Here is a 25047-nt window from a genome sequence, read left to right as displayed (position 1 = left end):
ATATGTATACACACACACACACATATATTTATATACATATTATATATATACACACACATATATATACACACTTTTTTTACTTTAAGTTCTGGGTGACATGTGCAGAACATGCAGGTTTGTTACATAGGTATACACGTGCCATGGTGATTTGCCGTACCCATCAACCCATCATCTACATTAGGTATTTCTCCTAATGCAACACGACGACAGGCCACAGTGTGTGATGCTCCCCTTCCTGTGTCCATGTGCTCTCATTGTTCAACTCCCACTTATGATTGAGAACATGCGGTGTTTGCTTTTCTGTTCTTGTGTTAGTTTGCTGAGAATGATGGTTTCCAGCTTCATCCATGTCCCTGCAAAGGACATGAACTCATCCTGTTTTACAACTGCATAGTATTCCATGGTGTATATTTGCCACATTTTCTTTATCGAGTCTATCATTGATGGGCATTTGGGTTTTTTTCAAATCTTTGCTATTGTGAACAGTGCTGCAGTAAACATACGTGTGCATGTGTATTTATAGTAGCATGATTTATAGTCCTTTGGGTATTTATCCAGTAATGGGATTGCTGGGTCAAATGGTATTTCTAGTTCTAGATCCTTGAGAAATCACCACACTGTCTTCCACAATGGTCGAACTAATTTACAATTCCACCAACCGTGTAAATTTCCCTACATCTTCTCCAGCATCTGTTGTTTCCTGACTTTTTAATGAGATAGTATCTCATTGTGGTTTTGATTTGAATTTCTCTAATGACCAGTGATGATGAGCTTTTCTTTATATGTTTGGTGGTTGCATAAATGTCTTCTTTTGAGAAGTGTCTGTTCATATCCTTGGCCCACTATTTGATGTTTTTTGTTGTTGTTTTTTTTTGTTTTTTTCTTGTAAATTTGTTTACGCTCTTTGTAGATTCCTGATACTAGCCCTTTGGCAGATGGATACATTGCAAAATTTTTATCCCATTCTGTAAGTTGCCTGTTCACTCTAATGATAGTTTACTTTGCTGTGCAGATTCTTAACGTGTTTGGCATTTTCTCCTAGTCTCCACCCTTTCACCTCATGCTAATCTCTCTTTTTCTTCCTAGATTGTAGAAAACCTTCAGTCCTGCATCCATGAAGTCAAAATTCCATAAATCAATAGTTCCAGGATGTGCATACAAGTATAATATCTTGTGTCCAGCTATAGATCTCGTAATCTCCATGTAGCAATGGTGCACATCAGCTTCTCAGAGGTTCTGCAGGTTCTCTGACACTTTTGTATCATGTTACACTACTTTACATAGCATTTTACACCCAACATAAAAATCTAAGTTTAGTCACATCAAAAGTGGATGAGGGTTTTAGAATTGAGGACTGAAGATCTTTTCCTTTTCTTTTCTTCTCATCTCACATACTAAAAAAGTCAAATGAATAGAATGGTATGTGTTAAAAAATATCATTTACAGTTATATATTTCTCCCATATGGTGGTAATATTCTAAAAATCCAATGACAAAGTGATCAATTTTTTGCAACAGTTGATTTAAGAACGGTGTAAAAATATACCATTTTTACCCAATACAAAGGAAGAAACAGAATACCCCAAAATAATCAGGAGATAGTCATTCACGTTTAGGAAAAAGAGCTCCTTTAAGCAATAAATTTGTTTAAACTTTATTTAATTATTTTGTATGTCAAATTCTTGGGTTAGGTAGAAGCAGCCAGAAATAATACTAACTTGTTGAAAAGCTATGCCAGTACTCTGTTACAATAGCTGTCCAAGACAGAATCTTTTCCTAAGGAATAATTAAAGATAGCACATTGTCTGGCACAATCAAGATGGAATTTAGCCAGTCTGTACCACAAACTGTAGGTTTCAGTATGACAATACCTGGGTGACAATAACTGAAAATTGTTTCACAAAGTCATGAATTTAATTTGATTTCCCATCAAAGATGTGAGAACATATAACTGGTCTAAACAAACAACAAAAGAAAGATGCAACTAAAAGGGCTAAATTCTGACTATGGTCACTATCCTGCTTTGCAGATGATATTAACACTGTTTCCCAGTAGAACAAAGAACATTCTCCCAGTCTGGGTTTTTCTTTTTACTTCTCCTACAAATAAAAGTTTTTACAAAGGCAACAGCCATAAAACCATGTTGGAAAGTAAAGGATGTGATCCATTAACTTATAAATACCTTCTGAAGGCTTTCCTTCTTCATAAATTAAGCATGTCAAGGTAAATATGCCACTGGCAAAAAAAATACTGTCATGTGTCTTCATACCTCTAGTCACTAATTTGTACTGAATTCTACTTCTGTATTTGAAAAATTACATTACTCTGTTTCTCTTTGTTTCTGAAAACAATTTGCTAACCACTGTCATCAGGAAGTTTGTTTTTCTCTTCATGCATCTTGCAAAAACAGTAGTTTGTGCTGATTTCCCAAAGTCTACAAATATTTTGGTACTGATGCAGTTCTGGCATATATTAACACTGTTTCAATGTGTAATGATGTATCACTGCATACTGAAACGGACACCACAATTATCATAAGAATTAAGCCAAATATATGTACCTAGAGGGAGAGAGAGAGAGGCAATAAAATATTGTTTCCACATTTTTTAACTTTGTCATTCTGAAAAGAGCTCTAACCCTTATGAAAATGAATTATTGATGTTTTAAAATTTTAGCAAAAATACAAATTTTTCAAAAGACTGTTAGTATTTTATCTACCAAGTAAGCAATGATAATATAACTTAAAAATAAATACACCTGAGATATGCATATATTCTTGAAAATACAGGCTGGGCATGGTGGCTCATGCCTGTAATCCTAACAATTTCGGAGGCCCAGGCAGGTGGATCCCTTGAGGCCAAGAGTTCATGACCAGCCTGGGCAACATAGCAAAACCTCATCTCTACTAAAAATACAAAAAAATTACCTGAGCATGATGGCACACGCCTGTAATCCCAGCTATTAGGCAGGCTGAGGAACAAGAATTGCTTGAACCTGGGAGGCAAAGGTTGCAGTGAACAGAGATAGCACTATTGCACTCCAGCCTGGGTGAGAGAGTGAGGTTCTGATTTAAAATTTTTTTAAAAAAGTAAATTAATTTGAAAAAAAATAAATTAAAAAATGTATTCAATGAAATTTGATGTTTTTTTTTAAAATAGACAAAGAGCCATTCTTTTTTAAACTTAGGGCTTAGTTCCAACTAAAAAACTGATCTATGCAAGGTCAGTAAACTAAAGTCTACAGACATAAAACAGCCCATCAGCTGTTTTGTATGGCCAATGATCTAAGAATGGTTTTTACATTTTTAAGGCCTTGAAGAAAAATCATAAGAATATTTCATGACACATTAAAGTTATGCAACATTCAATTTAGTGTCCATAAATAAAATTTTATTAGAACACAGCTATGCTCACTTGTTTGCATGCTGTCTATTGCTGCTTTTGTGCTACAACACGATTGAGAATTGCTACAGAATCTGTATGACTCATAAAGGCTAAAATGTTCACTGTCTTACCCTTTACATAAAATGTTTGCCTACCTCTGCCCTATATGAACAGAGGTAAGTGATGAACTTTTCTAGGGAGTCTGCTTCATACGTTAAATGGAAACAAATCCTCTTATTTAATTGAAATGGGTGGTCATTGTAAAATGGTTTCTTGTGGTTTGATGTGGATTGTAGCATTCATGAAACTAGAAGTGACCATCCAACATTTACCTTATTTAATAATTCATTTTATACTAGAGCATTAAAGTTTATAGTGATTACCTAAATTTACTAAGGTTGATAGAGTAGTTGTGAAATATTGGAAACCACATTACAATACTAATAGTTGTCAGTTTCACATGCTTTCTGCCTGTTCGTCCTTATTCCAAACTTTTATATGCATTTTATAATTATCTTCACAAACTTGCATGACAGATATTACCATTATTATTTTACAACTTAATTAACTGAGTCGGGAGTTAAGTATTTGCCTCATTGCTAAAGTCAGTAAGAGTCAGAGACATAATTCTAACTTGGGTGTCTCTGACTGCTAGAATTTTATATGTAATTACAAATGAATGCCTTCCTTCCTTAAACAGAAGTCTTTATTCTCCTTTACTAAAGTTATGAGAAAATACATATTGTGTAAGTGAAATGAATATGGCCCACAAATGACAAATATTAGGAAATATTGACTAGTTTTTCCTAATATTTGTTTCCCTTTGTACTGAAGAAAACAATTTATTAATGCATGAGAGGAAAATGTCTCAACTCTACATGCAACGGCATTGTTGGTGTAATTGTTGGGTTAAAAACCCTGAAAGAGCACTGAACAGTAACAGATAAAGAGGCTGGAAATAGGCATGTTAAACCCAGTGTCAAGGTATTTTTTGAGATCAACCTTTTTGTACCTTCATTAAAAAGTAAATTGTTAAGATTATCTTACATGACTTTGATGTTTTTTATTTTTTGATAAAGATTTTCGTATATATTTTGCTGTAGTTTTGAATCAGAGAGTTAGATTTTTTTTAAAATTTATTTATTATTATTATACTTTAAGTTGTAGGGTACATGTGCATAACGTGCAGGTTTGTTACATATGTATACTTGTGCCATGTTGGTGTGCTGCACCCATCAACTCGTCATTTCCATCAGGTATAACTCCCAATGCAATCCCTCCCCCCTCCCCCCTCCCCATGATAGGCCCCGGTGTGTGATGTTCCCCTTCCTGAGTCCAAGTGATCTCATTGTTCAGTTCCCACCTATGAGTGAGAACATGCGGTGTTTGGTTTTCTGTTCTTGTGATAGTTTGCTAAGAATGATGGTTTCCAGCTGCATCCATGTCCCTACAAAGGACACAAACTCATCCTTTTTTATGGCTGCATAGTATTCCATGGTGTATATATGCCACATTTTCTTAATCCAATCTGTCACTGATGGACATTTGGGTTGATTCCAAGTCTTTGCTATTGTGAATAGTGCTGCAATAAACATACGTGTGCATGTGTCTTTATAGCAGCATAATTTATAATCCTTTGGGTATATACCCAGTAATGGGATGGCTGGGTCATATGGTACATCTAGTTCTAGATCCTTGAGGAATCGCCATACTGTTTTCCATAATGGTTGAACTAGTTTACAGTCCCACCAACAGTGTAAAAGCATTCCTATTTCTCCACATCCTCTCCAGCACCTGTTGTTTCCTGACTTTTTAATGATCGCCATTCTAACTGGTGTGAGATGGTATCTCATTGTGGTTTTGATTTACATTTCTCTGATGGCCAGTGATGATGAGCATTTTTTCATGTGTCTGTTGGCTGTATGAATGTCTTCTTTTGAGAAATGCCTGTTCATATCCTTTGCCCACTTTTTGATGGGGTTGTTTGTTTTTTTCTTGTAAATTTGTTGGAGTTCTTTGTAGGTTCTGGATATTAGCCCTTTGTCAGATGAGTAGATTGCAAAAATTTTCTCCCATTCTGTAGGTTGCCTGTTCACTCTGATGGTAGTTTCTTTTGCTGTGCAGAAGCTCTTTAGTTTAATTAGATCCCATTTGTCAATTTTGGCTTTTGCTGCTGTTGCTTTTGGTGTTTTAGACATGAAGTCTTTGCCCATGCCTATGTCCTGAATGGTACTACCTAGATTTTCCTCTAGGATTTTTATGGTATTAGGTCTAACATTTAAGTCTCTAATCCATCTTGAATTAATTTTCATATAAGGAGTAAGGAAAGGATCCAGTTTCAGCTTTGTACTTATGGCTAGCCAATTTTCCCAGCACCATTTATTAAATAGGGAATCCTTTCCCCATTTCTTGTTTCTCTCAGGTTTGTCAAAGATCAGATGGCTGTAGATGTGTGGTATTATTTCTGAGGACTCTGTTCTGTTCCATTGGTCTCTATCTCTGTTTTGGTACCAGTACCATGCTGTTTTGGTTACTGTAGCCTTGTAGTATAGTTTGAAGTCAGGTAGCGTGATGCCTCCAGCTTTGTTCTTTTGACTTAGGATTGTCTTGGAGATGCGGGCTCTTTTTTGGTTCCATATGAACTTTAAAGCAGTTTTTTTCCAATTCTGTGAAGAAACTCATTGGTAGCTTGATGGGGATGGCATTGAATCTATAAATAACCTTGGGCAGTATGGCCATTTTCACGATATTGATTCTTCCTATCCATGAGCATGGTATGTTCTTCCATTTGTTTGTGTCCTCTTTGATTTCACTGAGCAGTGGCTTGTAGTTCTCCTTGAAGAGGTCCTTTACATCCCTTGTAAGTTGGATTCCTAGGTATTTTATTCTCTTTGAAGCAATTGTGAATGGAAGTTCATTCCTGATTTGGCTCTCTGTTTGTCTGTTACTGGTGTATAAGAATGCTTGTGATTTTTGCACATTAATTTTGTATCCTGAGACTTTGCTGAAGTTGCTTATCAGCTTAAGGAGATTTTGGGCTGAGACAATGGGGTTTTCTAAATATACAATCATGTCATCTGCAAACAGGGACAATTTGACTTCTTCTTTTCCTAACTGAATACCCTTGATTTCTTTCTCTTGCCTAATTGCCCTAGCCAGAACTTCCAACACTATGTTGAATAGGAGTGGTGAGAGAGGGCATCCCTGTCTTGTGCCAGTTTTCAAAGGGAATTTTTCCAGTTTTTGCCCATTCAGTATGATATTGGCTGTGGGTTTGTCATAAATAGCTCTTATTATTTTGAGGTACGTTCCATCAATACCGAATTTATTGAGCGTTTTTAGCATGAAGGGCTGTTGAATTTTGTCAAAAGCCTTTTCTGCATCTATTGAGATAATCATGTGGTTCTTGTCTTTGGTTCTGTTTATATGCTGGATTATGTTTATTGATTTGCGAGTGTTGAACCAGCCTTGCATCCCAGGGATGAAGCCCACTTGATCATGGTGGATAAGCTTTTTGATGTGTTGCTGAATCCGGTTTGCCAGTATTTTATTGAGGATTTTTGCATCAATGTTCATCAGGGATATTGGTCTAAAATTCTCTTTTTTTGTTGTGTCTCTGCCAGGCTTTGGTATCAGGATGATGTTGGCCTCATAAAATGAGTTAGGGAGGATTCCCTCTTTTTCTATTGATTGGAATAGTTTCAGAAGGAATGGTACCAACTCCTCCTTGTACCTCTGGTAGAATTCAGCTGTGAATCTATCTGGTCCTGGACTCTTTTTGGTTGGTAGGCTATTAATTATTGCCTCAATTTCAGAGCCTGCTATTGGTCTATTCAGGGATTCAACTTCTTCCTGGTTTAGTCTTGGAAGAGTGTAAGTGTCCAGGAAATTATCCATTCCTTCTAGATTTTCCAGTTTATTTGCGTAGAGGTGTTTATAGTATTCTCTGATGGTAGTTTGTATTTCTGTGGGGTCGGTGGTGATATCCCCTTTATCATTTTTAATTGCGTCAATTTGATTCTTCTCTCTTTTCTTCTTTATTAGTCTTGCTAATGGTCTGTCAATTTTGTTGATCTTTTCAAAAAACCAACTCCTGGATTCATTGATTTTTTGGAGGGTTTTTTGTGCCTCTATCTCCTTCAGTTCTGCTCTGATCTTAGTTATTTCTTGCCTTCTGCTAGCTTTTGAATGTGTTTGCTCTTGCTTCTCTAGTTCTTTTAATTGCGATGTTAGAGTGTCAATTTTAGATCTTTCCTGCTTTCTCTTGTGGGCATTTAGTGCTATAAATTTCCCTCTACACACTGCTTTAAATATGTCCCAGAGATTCTGGTATGTTGTATCTTTGTTCTGATTGGTTTCAAAGAACATCTTTATTTCTGCCTTCATTTCGTGTTGTACCCAGGAGTCATTCAGGAGCAGGTTGTTCAGTTTCCATGTAGTTGAGCGGTTTTGATTGAGTTTCTTAGTCCTGAGTTCTAGTTTGATTGCACTGTGGTCTGAGAGACAGTTTGTTATAATTTCTGTTCTTGTACATTTGCTGAGGAGTGCTTTACTTCCAATTACGTGGTCAATTTTGGAGTAAGTACGATGTGGTGCTGAGAAGAATGTATATTCTGTTGATTTGGGGTGGAGAGTTCTATAGATGTCTATTAGGTCTGCTTGCTGCAGAGATGAGTTCAATTCCTGGATATCCTTGTTCACTTTCTGTCTCGTTGATCTGTCTAATGTTGACAGTGGAGTATTGAAGTCTCCCATTATTATTGTATGGGAGTCTAAGTCTCTTTGTAAGTCTCTAAGGACTTGCTTTATGAATCTGGGTGCTCCTGTATTGGGTGCATATATATTTAGGAGAGTTAGCTCTTCCTGTTGAATTGATCCCTTTACCATTATGTAATGGCCTTCTTTGTCTCTTTTGATCTTTGATGGTTTAAAGTCTGTTTTATCAGAGACTAGTATTGCAACCCCTGCTTTTTTTTGTTCTCCATTTGCTTGGTAAATCTTCCTCCATCCCTTTATTTTGAGCCTATGTATGTCTCTGCGTGTGAGATGGGTCTCCTGAATACAGCAGACTGATGGGTCTTGACTCTTTATCCAGTTTGCCAGTCTGTGTCTTTTAATTGGAGCATTTAGTCCATTTACATTTAAGGTTAAGATTGTTATGTGTGAACTTGATCCTGCCATTATGATATTAACTGGTTATTTTGCTCGTTAGTTGATGCAGTTTCTTCCTAGCCTCGATGGTCTTTACATTTTGGCATGTTTTTGCAATGGCTGGTACCAGTTGTTCCTTTCCATGTTGAGTGCTTCCTTCAGGGTCTCTTGTAAGGCAGGCCTAGTGGTGACAAAATCTCTAAGCATTTGCTTATCTGTAAAGGATTTTATTTCTCCTTCACTTATGAAACTTAGTTTGGCTGGATATGAAATTCTGGGTTTAAAATTCTTTTCTTTAAGAATGTTGAATATTGGCCCCCACTCTCTTCTGGCTTGTAGAGTTTCTGCCGAGAGATCTGCTGTTAGTCTGATGGGATTCCCTTTGTGGGTAACCCGACCTTTCTCTCTGGCTGCCCTTAAGATTTTTTCCTTCATTTCAACTTTGGTGAATCTGGCAATTATGTGTCTTGGAGTTGCTCTTCTCGAGGAGTATCTTTGTGGCGTTCTCTGTATTTCCTGGATTTGAATGTTGGCCTGCCCTACTAGGTTGGGGAAGTTCTCCTGGATGATATACTGAAGAGTGTTTTCCAACTTGGTTCCATTTTCCCCCTCACTTTCAGGCACCCCAATCAGACGTAGATTTGGTCTTTTTACATAATCCCATACTTCTTGCAGGCTTTGTTCATTTCTTTTTCTTCTTTTTTCTTTTGGTTTCTCTTCTCGCTTCATTTCATTCATTTGATCCTCAATCGCTGATATTCTTCCTTCCAGTTGATGGAGTCGGTTACTGAAGCTTGTGCATTTGTCATGTATTTCTCGTGTCATGGTTTTCATCTCTTTCATTTTGTTTATGACCTTCTCTGCATTAATTACTCTAGCCATCAATTCTTCCACTTTTTTTTCAAGATTTTTAGTTTCTTTGTGCTGGGTACGTAATTCCTCCTTTAGCTCTGAGAAATTTGATGGACTGAAGCCTTCTTCTCTCATCTCGTCAAAGTCATTCTCCATCCAGCTTTGATCCGTTGCTGGCGATGAGCTGTGCTCCTTTGCCGGGGGAGATGCACTCTTATTTTTTGAATTTCCAGCTTTTCTGCCCTGCTTTTTCCCCATCTTTGTGGTTTTATCTGCCTCTGGTCTTAGATGATGGTGATGTACTGATGGGGTTTTGGTGTAGATGTCCTTCCTGTTTGATAGTTTTCCTTCTAACAGTCAGGACCCTCAGCTGTAGGTCTGCTGGAGATTGCTTGAGGTCCACTCCAGACCCTGTTTGCCTGGGTATCAGCAGCAGAGGCTGCAGAAGATAGAATATATCTGAACAGCGAGTGTACCTGTCTGATTCTTGCTTTGGAAGCTTCCTCTCAGGGGTGTACTCCACCCTGTGAGGTGTGGGGTGTCAGACTGCCCCTAGTGGGGGATGTCTCCCAGTTAGGCTACTCAGGGGTCAGGGACCCACTTGAGCAGGCAGTCTGTCCCTTCTCAGATCTCAACCTCCGTGTTGGGAGATCCACTGCTCTCTTCAAAGCTGTCAGACAGAGTCGTTTGCGTCTGCAGAGGCTTCTGCTGCATTTATTGTTTACTGTGCCCTGTCCCCAGAGGTGGAGTCTACAGAGACAGGCAGGTTTCCTTGAGCTGCTGTGAGCTCCACCCAGTTCGAGCTTCCCAGCAGCTTTGTTTACCTACTTAAGCCTCAGCAATGGCGGGCGCCCCTCCCCCAGCCTCGCTGCTGCCTTGCCGGTAGATCACAGACTGCTGTGCTAGCAATGAGGGAGCCTCCGTGGGCATGGGACCCTCCCGGCCAGGTGTGGGATATGATCTCCTGGTGTGCCTGTTTGCTTAAAGCGCAGTATTGGGGTGGGAGTTACCCGATTTTCCAGGTGTTGTGTGTCTCAGTTCCCCTGGCTAGGAAAAGGGACTCCCTTCCCCTTTGCGCTTCCCAGGTGAGGCAATGCCTCACCCTGCTTCAGCTCTCGCTGGTTGGGCTGCAGCAGCTGACCAGCACCCATCGTCCGGCACTCCCCAGTGAGATGAACCCAGTACCTCAGTTGAAAATGCAGAAATCACCGGTCTTCTGTGTCGCTCGCGCTGGGAGTTGGAGACTGGAGCTGTTCCTATTCGGCCATCTTGCTCCGCCCTCGAGTTAGATATTTTTATTCTTTATTTACAAATAAGAAAATGAGAGAAGAAAGTTTATTAATTTCCAAAGAGTAATGGGCAGATGTAGGGCCAAATATTTGCTCAAGTACTACTTCTAGGCTTGTTACTATGTCACTGGCAGGAGGCTACTAGTAACACTGCCACTCCTTCCTTTAGTAGTCAGGAAAAAAAGATAACTGCTTGTGCTTGAGGGAAAATGAGGCAACAGGAATTTATTTTCCTTGTCAATATTAATAGATAAACTTCATTAATGTCCTTTAAGATGCAAAGAGTGGAATACAACTCAACATTATTTAAGACAAATTTACTTTTATGTTTTTATGTTTTGTTTTATTGTTGAAGTTTTTTTTTTTTTTTTTTTCCCTCCAATTCAGTATTTAGCAAATAATTCTACTGTTACTACTTTTTTTCACTTTCTGAAATACAGACAAAGAAGAGATGAAATCACGGACAGAACTATTTTCCCTCCATTAAGTGAATAGTATGATTTATTCAAATATATAGGCAATGGACATTTTTATGAGTATTTACTTTTCATGCTAGTCATGAGCTACTCTTATTAAGGTATGAGCATTTCAATTGCAAAACAAATATCTTTGATTGGCTAAGTGAAGTTTAGAGAAAGAATTTGGTAGAACAGGCCTTGCCATTTTGTGTTGTTAGGAAGATCTGATGAACTCCATTATTCCTTTTATCCAAGAATTGGCTGACATTTCCCAGTACAAAGAAGCTGTGCATGCAGCTATAATTTTGTTTTTAAGATTACAGATTGTAACCATCCTATTACACTATCCAACATTATATTCAAATAATCCTCCCTGCATATTCTTTTCTACCAAGAATAAGAAAAAAAATACATCTCTGAAATAATCCAAATTATACTGAAATCACACAAATGTGGAATTAGTTAACAATGTATTCTATAAAGCAACTAGGAGTTGTAGCCTACTTTAACTCTGTGTTGAAACAAGAATCTTTGGGCTACAAGTCAGCATTTTAGAAGTTTTATACGTGACAGCTCTTGTTACATTTGTAATCTTGTTCCTTATATAGATACTAAGACATATGCTGAGAAAACTAACATAAGGAAATTACAAAAGGATTCTTTTTTTTTTAATGTTGTTTTCTACTTATTTTTTTGGTTAAAAATTAGAATAAAACTGGTTTTAGTTAAACCAGTTAATCCATTCCATAGTCATAAAATTCCTATGTCAGAAGTTTAAAAAGTACTGGAGAAATGTTTAATTGAGAAAAAAGAAATATTATCCACAAAGGAATAGGATTTGGAAAAGAAAAAAATATATTCTAGTGGAGTGATCTTGGAGATGTCATACTATTTTTCCTCAAAAGAATGCTCTACTGAGTGAAATTCACATTCCATGTTTAAAATGAAAGCAATGACAACAATAACAATAAAACTATGGTTATCAGGGTATAAGCATAAGCATATTGAGGTTTCTGAAAGTCAGAAATATTTATCAAAATATGCCATATCTAGCAGTTAAGATTTGTGTGAATGGCTTGTCATAATAGAATTTTTTTGTTTGTTTGTTTATTTTCTCTCTGAAGTGGGAATCAAATTCATCTCTTGAGAGTAAAGTGAGGAGAGCAGGATTAGCAGGTTTAGGAGAAGAGGAAAAGTTTAAAACAATTATTGCATTATACACATGCTCTGCACACACTGAATGCTGTTGATTGACCTGAAATTATAGGTAGCATTTGCAGAGCCTAAGACTGTTTGTCGTCCTGCCATTTCAGCTGAATTGTTGAATCAGTTTGGTCAAGCATCATGTTAATAAGGTCAAAAAGTCAGTGAAACCGGTTGTCTGACTTGAATGACTGTGTGATGGACGTGATTAGTAGCAACAGCCTTAAACTCACATTCACCCCCAGACCTGGGATCCAGATGAGCTATCCTGCTTTCCATGCCAGGCTCTTCCTGTTTTTTATTTTTAATTTTTTTCCCACATGAAATCATCGTGGCTATACTAATGCTCCTCAACATTTTAGAGCCCGCATTTCCTACTGATAGCATATTTCATATGCCACTTTTAAAGTTCCTTCAAATATAAAAAAAGTAAATGTTAGAAACATGAGGGACTTTCAATTAGTTTAGAAATAAATACCTTTACTTTATGTTGATGACATCAGATGTGTACTTTTTAGGGCGTTCTCAGTTTAGCAGTGGCTTTGAAACTGCACCTTGTTCCATTTTCTCCATATGTTCTCTAGGGGAATAGTGTGCTAGTAAATTTATTTTAATAATAATTTTCATATATTCCAAAATCTAATTCTCGATAACTTTTCATTGGTACTTATCTTTAAATATTGAACCTCAATGAATATTAATTTTATGTTTTGCACAAAATATCTAAAACAACTATCGTGGTGTGGAAATTAGGTTACAGCATTTATCAACCTTTACTTGACTCAGTGAAGTCTCACTTGTGGCTTCCCATTGTCTACATATTAAAAATAAATATTTTATTAAGAAGATAGGATTAATTAAACCCACATCTCAACTCTGACTCATTTGTTGTTTTAGGAGTATCATAGCAAGGGACATAGGATCTGTTATTCATAAAAATCTTAAAATATTAAGATTTATTTTATTTCTAATTTTAGTTCTAGATATTCTTTCAGTGGGGCCCTAGAAAGATTAAGTCCTAGTTTTCCACTGTGGCAACCCAGTAACTAATACACATTTTCTGTTTTTCTTCCTTCTTCATTTCACATTGTCATTGTCTCACAGTTCTTCCTGTCCTTACCTCCCAAATACACTTGCAGTCATGATTTTATGTCAGGTACTGCTTCTGGGGAGCCCCACATAAGATAACTTTATTTTTAAAATTACTGGTTGACCTCACGTAGACTTTGTTAAGAAATGGGAAAAAAATGCAGACAATCCATGTGTACACTTTTACATTATTTCTTTTATTTTTTCTTAGAATAAAGAAAGCTAGAATCATATAGTTATTTTCTCCAAACTTTTATCTTGCTGCATCATTATACATGAAACCTCTATTAAAATAAATTGTAATATTTGTTATGATTTTATTTCATTTTTATTTTATTTTACTAATATTTTATTTCAAATATTTTATTCTTATGTTATTCTTAAGATTTGCTCTAAATTCAACTTCTATTTAACTGTTTTACCAAACATAGACTATCAAAGATAATGCGAACATCCAAGATATTTCAAATAGAAGAGGGTTTAATACTGGAGGCAGGCTAAAGGAACAGAAATTGATGATAATGAAAGTAGCTTGGAATTGATGTCTCTGCCATGTTCTTGATAGTCTAAATGTTGCTATTTACATACAACTCAGAAATCTGTGCAAAACCACTACCAACGTCACAATTCATCTACAGGCTTCATGTGATAGCAGGGAAATGTGAAGGTCACTGCAAAACCCCTTTTTGCAATGTCATATTTTAGCTGCTGTTCTTAGAACACATAAGATCATGGCCTCTGACTAATTTTCTACCTTCCAAGTTTTGAGTAACTGCATTTCACAGAAGGTAATCATATCCATAACCCTTAAACAAGAGTCTAATATATTCAATTCCCAGGCTTCTCATGCCTAAAATTGAGTGCAGACAGTAGAAAGAAAAAAAAAAATGATGATTGAACAGCAACAAAAGCAATAACAAAATATTGCTGAACAGTGAATGTTAACGTAAGTCAAAGAATTTTATTGGACTCAAATTTCACATTTACTCAGAAAATTTAAAATTTTCTCTCTCTATTTCCATGTACATAAACACATATATATGTGTATATATATGCATATATATGTGTATATACATATACATGTGTGCCTACCTGTGTGTGTGTATGTGTATGCACAAACACAAAAATATACTTTGTTTAGCACACTATTAAGTTACAGTTGGGCTCTGCTGAGATACTAAGATACTATATTAACAATAAAAATCCTTTTAAATAAGCTTAAAACAAAGCATGTAGCAATTTCCTGTCATTATTACAAGTTAGTGACTTTCACTTAATTATTGTATCAATTTTATCTTCTGTGTGTCTTGTTTATGTTCATAACTTATAAGTAACATATTACAGTAAAAATATGACAATTACATGCTCCATATCTCATTTCTTTTTCTAATGTATGTGCCATTTATCTACTGCTGCATTACTTTCCCAGGACTGCTGCAACAAATTGCAACAAACTTGAATTAAAACAACAGAAATGTATCCTCTGTTAGTTCTGGAGGCCAGAACTGCAAAATCAAGGTGTCTGCACCTTCTGAAAGCTCTGAAGAAAATCTGTTTCATGCCTTTCTTCTAGTTTCTGGTTGCAGGCAATTCTTGGGTTTCCTTTGCTGGTAGACACATCACTCAAATCTCTGCCTCCATCTTTACATCCTCTTCATCTTTGTGTGTTTATTTGTCTTCCTTTCTTACTATAAAGACATCTGTTATTGGATTTATGTCCCAACATAATCTAAGATAATTTCATTTTAAGATTCTTACCCTAATTATACCTGCAAAGATCTTATTCCAAATGAAGTAACATTCTGAGATTCCTGGTGGATGTATCCTTTAAGGGACCACTCTCCGCCCTACTACATTGTGTAAAAAATTACCCCAGAATTTGGCATGGCTTAACCAGCACACAGGCTCAGGGTATTTCACAAACTACAATCCATTTGTAGGCTCGGACTACTACCTTTACCTAAGACTCTTGGGGGAGGATACATTTCCAATCTCTTTATGTGACTATTGACAGACTTAGGTCCCACTGGATGATGGTTGAAGACATCACACTTTGCCACTGGGGATCTCCAAAAGGCAGCTTTCCACATGGTAGCTGGCTTTCTACAACAAGTAAAAGAGAACAAGAGAAAGTGCCCAAGACAAAAAATTGCCTGCAACCAGGATCCTTTTTGAAACCTAATGTCAAAGGTAAAATCCCACCAATTTTATTATATTCTATTTGTCAAAAGCAAGTCATTAGATAAGCCCATGCTCAAGGGAATGACATTACAAATGAGAATAAATATCTTGAGGAGGTGGTCACTGACAGCCATCTTAGAAACTGCCTAACACAAATTATTTATCCATCTTTTCTTCAGTTTCATCAAATTAATACTTTTCAGTGACTACATGCATTCTCTAAAGTGCATTTCGTTAAGGAAGAGAAAAGGAAAGAGCAAAGGAGAGGTAAGTATCATGAAAACATGAATAAAAGTGTCTGAGTGTAGTCAAAAAATAAAATAAAACAAAACATTTTGGAAAGAAATAATTCCAATAGTCAGACAAGAAATTATGATGCTTAATCATATTTTGGAACACTTATTTTCTACTAAAGAGACAAACATCAAATGGTGTCTAGTTAATATATATTTTTACTTATTTTTTATTTCATTATCCAGTTTTGTTAACCTTTTAGTCTTTAAAATTTAATGCTTTTGGCATTGTGTCATGTATTACATATTTTTCCTATTATACATTCCTTGAAAAAGATCCCTATTTCATTTTATTTAAGACAGTCTTTTCCTAGTGGAAATAAAGTGAATGTTACTTTTATAATTATGCCCCTTGGTCTTTAGGTAGACAAGTAAAATGATTTCTAGATTACTTTAATAAGCAAAACTAGATGTAATTGAAAAAAAAATAGATTTTTGTAAAAATCTGAGCTACTTCTGTATGCTTCATGAGTTTTAGCTGTCTAAATGAACAAATGGATTTTTAAACTATTTATATTTTTTGGTTTGGGAGTTTTACAGGTTTCTTAACTTTTTATAAGTGCTAAAAGCCTGTGCTTATAAGCATTTTGAATAAATTTAATTTTCAATCTAATAGTTTCAGGTATTTCAGGCTGAATATTTAAAATATAATTCAGTATATGAGATAGATTAATTAATGGCAAATAACTAGGTAGAATTATTTGAAGCATTTATTTGGAAAGTTTTGAATGTATACTAATTACAGCATAGCTAAACTTAGAACATGTATTGATTATGATGACTGAATACATTTTATCTATCCAAGAAAAAGCCAGATTTGTTGCCTATTGTTTCTCCTACACATTTCTCCATTGCACTATGTATGAAAAAAATTCATAAAGTAGAAAATAGTCATTGAAAGTAGAAATAACTTAGGATTTATTAAAATACAAATAGTTCAAAATAGTCAAAATAATTTTGAAAAAGGCAAATAAAAGTGTAGTATTTATATGGATAAATTTTAAGAAAAAGAAAAAATAGTAATCAAGAAAGTGTGGTATTTGTGTAGGGATAGACATGCATGTGATTAGAACAGAGTAGAAAACAAAGAAATATGCTACCTCATACATGCTCAACTGATTTTCAATAAAGGTATTAAAATGTAGAATACAGAATAGATATTCTTTTGAAAGATGTTTCTAAAATAAATGAATATCCATTTGGAAAAAAAGAAATGTATTCAAGAAAATATAGAAGAAAATCTTTTGTTTTCAAGCATAGAAAAAGATTTCCTAGGATGCAAAAAGCACAAACCATGGAAAAAGTCATAAGCTTCATCAAACTTGAAATATTTTAGTCTTGAAAAACATCAGTCACTATCACATACTTGAAAAAGATAAATTACAAAGTGGAAGAAAATATAAGCAAGGGAGCGCTTCCAAGATGGCCTAGTAGGAACACCTTCAGTCTGAAGTGCAGCCCACAGACAGCAAGCAGAAGCAGGGTGGGCATCACCTCACCAAGAAGTGCAAGGGGTCAGGGGATTTCCCTTTCCTAGCCAAGGAAAGTCATGACAGACTGTACTTGGAAAAACGGTACACTCCTGATGAAATACTGTGCTTTTTGATGGTCTGAGCAACTGATAGACAAAGAGATACCTTCCTGTTCCTGGCTCAGCAGGTCCCACACCCATGGAACCTTGCTCACTGCTAGCGCAGCAGTCTGAGATCCACCTGCGAGGCTGCACCCTGGCAGGGGGAGGGGTGTCTGCCATGGCTGAGGCTTCGTAGGTAAACAAAGTGGCTGGGAAGCTCTAAATGGGTGGAGCCCACTGCAACTCAGCAAGGCCTACTGCCTCTAAAGGCTCTACCTCTGTGGGCAGGGCATAGCTGAACAAAAGGCAGCAGAAAAACGTCCCTGTCTGACAGCTCTGAAGACAGCAGTGGTTTCTCCAGCATGGTGTTCAAGCTCTGAGAATGGACAGACTGCGTCCTCAGGTGGGTCCCTGATCCCCGTGTATCCTGACTGGGAGGCACCTCCCAATAGGGGCCGACAGACACCTCATACAGGCAAGTGCCCCTCTGGGATGAAGCTTCCAAAGGAAGGATCAAGCAGCAATATCTGCTGTTTTGCAATATTTGCTGTCCTGCAGCCTCCACTAGTGATACCCAGGCAAACAGGGTCTGGAGTGGACCTCCAACAAACTTCAACAGACCTTCAGCTGAGGGGCCTGACTGTTATAAGGAAAACTAATAAACAGAAAGCAATAGCATCAACATCAACAAAAAGGACATCCACACCAAAACCCCATCTGTAGGTCACTAACATCAAAGACCAAAGGTAGATAAAACCAAAAAGATAGGAAGAAACCAGAGCAGAAAAGCTGAAAATTCCAAAAAACAGAGTGCCTCTTCTCCTCCAAAGGATCGCAACTCCTCACCTGCAACAGAACAAAACTGAACAGAGAATGACTTTGACGAGTTCAAAGAAGTAGACTTCAGAAGGTCGGTAATAACAAACTTCTCCGAGCTAAAGGAACATGTTCTAACCCATCACAAGCAAGCTAAAATCCTTGAAGAAAGGTTAGACGAATGGCTACCTAGAATAAACAGTGTAGAGAGGACCTTAAATGACCTGATGGAGCTGAAAACCATGGCACGAGAACTTTGTGACACAGGTACAAGCTTCAATAGCTGATTCAATCAAGCAGAAGAAAGGAGATCAATGATTGAAGATCAAATTAATGAAATAAAGTGAGAAGACAAAATTAGAGAAAACACAGTAAAAAGAAACAAGCAAAGCCTTCAAGAAACATGGGACTATGTGAAAAGACCATATCTACATTTGATTGATATACCTGAAAGTGATGGGAGGAATGAAACCTACTTAGAAAACACTCTTCAAGATATTATCCAGGAGAACTTCCCCAATGTTGAAAGACAGGCCAACATTCAAATTCAAGAAATACAGAGAACAACACAAAGATACTCCTCGAGAAAGGAAACCCCAAAACACATAATTGTAGATTCACCAAGGTTGAAATGAAGGAAAAAATGTTAAGAGCAGCCAGGAAGCAAAGTCGGGTTACCCAGAAAGGGAAGCCCATCAGACTAACAGAGGATCTCTCGGCAGAAACCCTACAAGTCTGAAGAGAGTGGGGGGTCAATATTCAACATTCTTAAAGAAAATAATTTTTAACTCAGAATTTCATATCCAGCAACACCAAGCTTCATAAATGAAGGAGAAATAAATCCTTTACAGACAAGCAAATGCTGAGAGATTTTTGTCACCATCAGGCCTGCCATACAAGAGTTCCTGAAGGAAACACTAAACATGGAAAGGAACAACAAGTACCAGCCACTGTAAAAACATGCCAAAGTGTAAAGACCATCAATGCTATGAAGAAACAGCATAAATTAATGGACAAAATAACCAGCTAACATCATAATGACAGGATCAAATTCACACATAACAATATTAACTTCAAATGTAAATGGGCTAAATGCTCCAATTAAAGACACAGACTGGCAAATTGGATAAAGAGTCAAGACCCATCAGTGTGCTGTATTCAGAAGACCTATCTCACAGGTAGAGACACACATAGGCTCAACATAAAAGGATGGAGGAAGATCTACCAAGCAAATGGAAAGAAAAATAAAGCAAGGATTGCAATCTTAGTCTCTGATAAAACAGACTTTAAACCAACGAAGTTCAAAAGAGACAAGGCCATTACATAATGGTATAGGGATCAATTCAACAAGAAGAGCTAACTATCCTAAATATATATGCACTCAATAAAGGAGCACACAGATTCATAAAGCAAGCTCTTAGAGACCTACAAAGAGACTTGGACTCCCACACAATAATAATAGGAGATTTTAACACCCCACTGTCAATATTAGAAAGATCAATGAGACAGAAGGTTAACAAGGATTTCCAGGATTTGAACTCAACTCTGAACCAAGCAGACTTAACAGAATTCTACAAAACTCTCCACCCCAAATCAACAGAATATACATTCTTCTCAGCATCACATTGCACTCGTTCTATAATTGATAACATAATCAGAAGTAAAACACTCCTCAGCAAATGTAAACAAACAGAAATCACAATAATCTGTCTCTCAGACCACAGTACAATCAAATTAGAACTTAGGATTAAGAAACTTACTCAAAATTGCACAACTACATGAAAACCAAACAACCTGCTCCTGAATGACTACTGGGTTAATAACAAAATGAAGGCAGATGCAAAGATGTTCTTTGAAACCAATGAGAACAAAGACACAATGTACCAGAATCTCTGGGACCCATTTAAAGCAGTTTGTAGAGGGAAATTTATAGCTCTAAAGGCCCATAAGAGAAAGCAAGAAGGATCTAAAATCGACACCCTAACATCACAATTAAAAGAACTAGAGACGCAAGAGCAAACAAATTCAAAAGCTAGCAGAAGGCAAGAAATAGCTAAGATCAGAGCAGAACTGAAGGAGATAGACACAGAAAACACTTTAAAAAAAAATCAATGAATCCAAGAGCTGGGTTTTTGAAAAGATAAACAAAATAGATAGACTGCTAGCAAGATTAATAAAGAAGAAAAGAGAGAAGAATCAAATAGATGCAATAAAAAGTAATAAAGGGGATATCACCACCGATCCCACAGAAATACAAACTATAATCAGAGAATACTATAAACACCTCTATGCAAATAAACTAGAACATCTAGAAGAAATGGATAAATTCCTGGAGTCATACATCCTCCCAAGATTAAACCAGAAAGAATTTGAATCTCTGAATAGACCAACAACAGGTTTTGAAATTGAGGCAATAATTAATAGCCTAACAACACAAAAAAGTCTGGGACCAGATGAACTAACAGCCGACTTCTACCAGAAGTACAAAGAGAGCTGGTATCATTCCTTCTGAAACTATTCCAATTAATAGAAAAGAGGGAATCCTCCCTAATTCATTTTATGAGGCCAATATCATCCTGATACCAAAGCCTGGCAGAGACACAACAAAAAAGATAATTTTAGACCAATATCCCTGACGAACATCGATGTGAAAATCCTCAAAAAACTACTGGCAAACTGAATGCAGCAGCACATCAAAAAGCTTATCCACCACGATCAAGTCAGCTTCATCCTTGGGATGCAAGACTGGTTCAACATATGGAAATCAATAAACATAATAAACATCTGACAAAGGGCTAATATCCAGAATCTACAAGGAACTCAACAACAACAATTAATTCCATTATAAAGTGAGCAAAGGAGGAGAACAGACATTTTTCAAAAGAAGGCATAAAAGTGGCCAAAAAACATATGAGAAAACGTTCAATATCACTTTTATCAGAGAAATACAAGTTAAAACCACAGTGAGATACCATCTAACATCAGTCTCAGGGACTATCATTAAAAAGTCAAAAAAACAACAGATATTGGCTGAGATGTGGAGAAAAGGGAACACTTACACACTGTTGATTGGAATGTAAATGTTTTCCACAACCTCTATGGAAAACAGTATGGAGATCTCTCAAACAACTAAAGATAGACTTACCATTTAATTTAGCAATCCCGCTACTGGGTACCTACCCAAAGGAAAAGAAATTATTATATTAAAAAAACACCTTCGCTTGTATGTCTATCACAGCATTATTCACAATAGCAAAGTTGTGATATCAACCTAAGAGTCCACCAAGGAATGATCAGGTTTTTAAAAAGTGGCATATACACACAACGGAATACTACTCAGTCATAAAATAAGAAGAAAATCATGTCTTTTGCCACAACATGGATGGAACTGAAGGCCGTAATCTTAAGTGAAGTAACTCAGAAACAGAAAGTCAAATATTGTATGTTCTCACTTATAAATGGAAGCTAAATTATAGATACACATGGACCTACAGAGTGTAATAATAAACAGTGGAGCCTCCAAAAAGTGAAAGGGTGGGGGAGGGGTAAGGGAAGAGAAATTAACTCATCCCTTTATTGGGAATATTTATTATTATATTGGTTATATTATTACTGGCTATATTATTATTGGGTATATTATTGGACATGTATCATATTGGGTATATTATACTATTGGGTATATTTTAAATATATTATCATTATATTTATTTATTACCGTGTTGGGTATAATAGGTTACAGTTACACTAAAAGCCCAGACTTCACTACACAATAGATCTGTGTAAAAAATGCACTTGTATCCCCTAAATGTACGAAAATAAAAATAAAATTTCTATCTTAAAGGAAATAGATGACATAATATACTTAAAACATGTAATAAGTTGAATATAACATATTGACCATGTATTACATAGAATATTCTGAGCATAACATATTTTATTTTACCTAATGTGTCAAAAATATTTCAATGTGCAATCAATATAAAGTATTGAGATATTTAAAATAGTTTTTCATACATGTTTTCAAAATGTAGTGTTTATTTTCACATTTACAGCACATCTCCATCTAGCATAGCCACATTTCAAGGGCTTGATAGCCACTTGTGACTATTGGCTATTGGACAGCTAATCTCTGCTTTATGCAGCTATTCATTTTATTTGCATGCTTAAAAATTAAACTTTTTCAATCACATTAATTTTTTGATAAATTAAAAACAAATAGTAGCTTCAGAAATATTTTCAAAAATTGATACACACATACTGAAATTTAATTAACCTTATTGGGATATAATTTATATATACTAAAATGCATTATGCTAAGACTATAGTTCAATGAGATGACTAAAGTATGAAGGCATGTCACTATCACCCTATTCAAATACAGAAAATTTCCATTACTCCAAAATGTTCTGTTGGGTATCTCTGCAGTCACCTACCTCTTCAAGTTCCAGGCAACCACTAATAGGTTTCCTGTCATTTAGAATTAATTCTGCCTAATATAGAATTATTCATATAATTATTATGGACTATATATGGAATTATATATCCTATGCTTATTTTGCTCTGTCTTCTTTTGCTCAATATACTGTTTTTTAAGATTCCTTTATGCTGTGTGTAACAATAGTTTATTCTCCTCTAAGGTTGAACAATATTTCATTGTATGAATATTATCACAATTTATCTGTTCACCTGCTGTTGAACATCTGTGTTTTATCCAATTTTAGGCTCTTTTAACAAATCTGCTATGAGCATTTTTGCAAAAGTCTTTTTGTGGATTCACATTTTCATTTTTCCTGAGTAAATGCCTAAGAGTGATATGGCTGGGATATAAAAATAAGGGCATGTTTACAGTTATAAGAAATTGACAATCTGTTTTCCAAATTGGTTGTGCCATAACTAAGAACAGCAAATAAAAACTCCCTTGGTATTTCTTGGTATGGTCAGTTATTAAAATTTTAAGCCATTCTAATGGGTTTACCATACTAATCCATAGTGACTAAAGATGCTGATCACTTTGGCAGGTGCTGATTGATCATGTGATATCTTGGTTTGTGAAGTGTCTGCTGAGCTCATTTGTCCATTTTCTTAATGGAGTTAGTTTCTGTATATATTTTGGCTATAAGTATATGTTGCTAATTTCTTTTTAATTTTTTATTATATTTTAAGTTCTAGAGTACATGTGCACAACCTGCAGATTTGTTGCATAGGTATACATGTGCCATGTTGGCTTGCTGTACCCAATCAACTCGTCATTTACATTAAGGATTTCTCCTAATGCTATATCCCTCCTCCAACTGCCCACCCCCTGACAGGCCCCAGTGTGTGATGTTCCCTGCCCTGTGTCCATGTGTTCTCATTGTTCAGTTCCCACCTATGAGTGAGAATGTGCAGTGTTTGGTTTTCTGTCCTTGTGACAGTTTACTGAGAATGATGGTTTCCAGCTTCATCCATGTCCCTGCAAAGGACATGAACTCATCCTTTCTTACAACGGCAGAGTATTCCATGGTGTATATGTGCCACATTTTCTTAATCCAGTCTATCACTGATGGACATTTGAGTTGGTTCCCAGTCTTTGCTATTGTGAATACTGGCCGCAATAAATATTCATGTGCATGTGTCTTTATAGTAGCATGATTTATAATCCTTTGGGTATATATACAGGAATGCGATTGCTGGGTCAAATGGTATTTCTAGTTCTAGATCCTTGAGGAATTGCCACATTGTCTTCCACAAAGGTTGAGTTAATTTATACTCCCACCAAAAGTGTAAAAGCATTCCTATGTCTCCACATCGTCTCCAGCATCCGTTGTTTCCTGACTTTTCAGTGATCGCCATTCTAATTGGCACGAGACAGTATCTCATTATGGTTTTGATTTGCATTTCTCTGATGACCAGTGATGATGAGCATTTATTCACGTGTCTGTTGGCTGCAGAAATGTCTTATTTTGAGAAATGTCTGATCAAATACTTTGTCCACTTTTTGATGGGTTTTTTTTTTTCTTGTAAATTTGTTTAAGTTCTTTGTAGATTCTGGTTATTAGCCCTTTGTCAGATGGGTAGATTGCAAAATTTTTCTCCCATTCTGTAGGTTACCTGTTCACTCTGATGATAGTTTCTTTTGTTGTGCAGAAGCTCTTTAGTTTAATTAGATCCCATTTGTCTATTTTGGCTTTTGTTGCCATTGCTTTTAGTGTTTTAGTCATGAAGTCTTTGCCCATGCCTATGTCCTGAATGGTATTGCCTAAGTTTTTTCTAGGGTTTTTATAGTATTGGGTCTTACATTTAAGTCTTTAATTGAGCTAATTTTTGTATAAGGTGTAAGAAAGAAATTCAGTTTCAGCTTTCTACATATGGCTAGCCAGTTTTCCCAATACCATTTATTAAATAGGAAATCCTTTCCCAATTTCTTGTTTTTGTCAGGTTTGTCAAAGATCAGATGGTTGTAGGTGTGTGGTGTTATTTTTGAGGCCTCTGTTCTGTTCCATTGGTCTATGTATATGTTTTGGTATCAGTACCAGGCTCTTTCAGTTACTGTAGCCTTGTAGCATAGTTTGAAGTCAGGTAGTGTGATGCCTCCAGCTTTGTTCTTTTGGCTTAGGATTGTCTTGGCTATGAGGGCTCTTTTTTGGTTCCGTATGAACTTTAAGCAGTTTTTTTTCCAATTCTGTGAAGAAAGTCATTGGTAGGTTGATGGGGATGGCATTGAATCTATAAATTATCTTGGACAGTATGGCCATTTTCATGTTACTGATTCTTTTTATCC

The sequence above is a fragment of the Theropithecus gelada genome, chromosome 5 (genome assembly GCF_003255815.1).
Source record: "Theropithecus gelada isolate Dixy chromosome 5, Tgel_1.0, whole genome shotgun sequence".
In the NCBI taxonomy this organism is placed as follows: Eukaryota; Metazoa; Chordata; class Mammalia; order Primates; family Cercopithecidae; genus Theropithecus; species Theropithecus gelada.
Note: the sequence above shows the minus strand (reverse complement) of the source record.